This window comes from Myotis daubentonii, chromosome 5 (genome assembly GCF_963259705.1).
Source record: "Myotis daubentonii chromosome 5, mMyoDau2.1, whole genome shotgun sequence".
NCBI classification, from domain to species: Eukaryota; Metazoa; Chordata; class Mammalia; order Chiroptera; family Vespertilionidae; genus Myotis; species Myotis daubentonii.
Genome location: NC_081844.1, coordinates 10,377,611 through 10,379,030, shown reverse-complemented (window position 1 = coordinate 10,379,030; position 1,420 = coordinate 10,377,611). Strand labels below are relative to the sequence as shown.

Below are 1,420 nucleotides of genomic sequence, written 5' to 3'. Positions count from 1 at the left end.
GTGATCTGGTCCCCAGGGGCAATGCAGCCAGGCCCCAGAAGGAGACCCAGGGGCCTCCCAAGAGGAGAGTCTCCGTGGTCAGATGGTGCGGTGTCGGGACAGGAATAAAGACGGAGGTGACTCAGATGCCTGGCCGAGGCATTAGACCAGCGAGCAGGGCCTTTCAGCCAGGACTCGGGGTGGGGGTGGAGTGAGGGAGGCGAGCGGGAAATAGAGAACTACAACTCCCAGGAGGCTTAGTGGCCGGGCCCTGGGTGCCTGGCCATGAAATCGGATGGGGCCTGTCGTTTTGCACTTGAAGAGGCTTGCAAGTTTGGAAGTTCTGCGCTGGGAGCCAGGGAGAAATGGAGCTGGAGCAGAGAGAGGGGTCCATGGCAGCCGTGGGCTTTGAGGAGTTCTCAGCACCTCCCGGCTTGGAGCTGGCACTGCCTCTGCTGTTTGGTGGTCACATCCTGGAGAGTGAGCTTGAGACCGAAGTGGAGTTTGTGTCTGGGGGTCTGGGCAGCTCCAGCCTCCAGGAGCGAGACGAAGAGGAGGAGGCAGCCCAAGGCCGGCGGCAGTACCAACGGGAACTCAATCGCAGGAAGTACCAGGCACTGGGTCGGTGCTGCAGGGAGATCGAACAGGTGAATGAGCAGGTCCTGAACAGGCTCCATCTGATACAGAGGATAACATGGAGACTCCAGTAGGAGCAGAGGTTCCTCATGAAGGTGCTGGACTCCTACGGTGACAACTACTGAGCCAGCCAGTTCACCATCTTACTGGAGGACAAGGGCAGCCAGGGCACAGATGCCCCCACCCCAGGCAACGCTAAGAACGAGCCTTTGGAGAAAGAGGGGCTGTCCCCGCCCAGGAGGAAGTCAGCACCCGCAGAAGCCAGCAGCCCGGCCCCTGGCGAGGGGCCCAGCGGTTGGAAGAGGCAGCTAGTGCCATGGGAAGGGCCCCGGGCGGGAGTCCCGCTGACTCCGGAGCTGGCCCCCGTGAAGATAAAGGTGGAGGAAGACGTTGGCTTCAAAGCCGTCGAGGCTCTGGACTCAAGTTGGGTTTCTCAGGGGCCAGACAAGCTGCTGCCCTACCCCACCCTAGCCAGCTCCCCCTTTGACTGACCCCCCAATAAACAGACCCCATGCTCTCCTTGGCAAAAAAAAAAAAAAAAAAAAGCTTATAGAGGCATGCTTATAGGATCAAATAGTATAAATATAGATGTAATAGGACAATAAAAAGAGAACCTGGCTATGATGATCACCTGAACGCTGCCTCTTCTTCGCCAACTCCGTCCACAACTTTGGGAACCCCTGAACCTGCTGGGGCTGGACCCCAACATTCCTCTTCTTATAAGGACTTCAGTGAGATGGGCTAAGGGTCCCACTGGAACTGCTTCAATTTAATGTAATTCCCTCTTTAAAGATCTTATCTCCAT

At 57.1% G+C, this 1,420-nt stretch overlaps 1 pseudogene; it reads left to right on the top strand.

Moving 5' to 3' along the window:
- Positions 1–344: 344 nt before the first annotated feature.
- On the top strand, positions 345–1,122 carry LOC132234081 (TCF3 fusion partner-like; annotated as a pseudogene).
- The last annotated feature ends 298 nt before the right edge of the window (positions 1,123–1,420 follow it).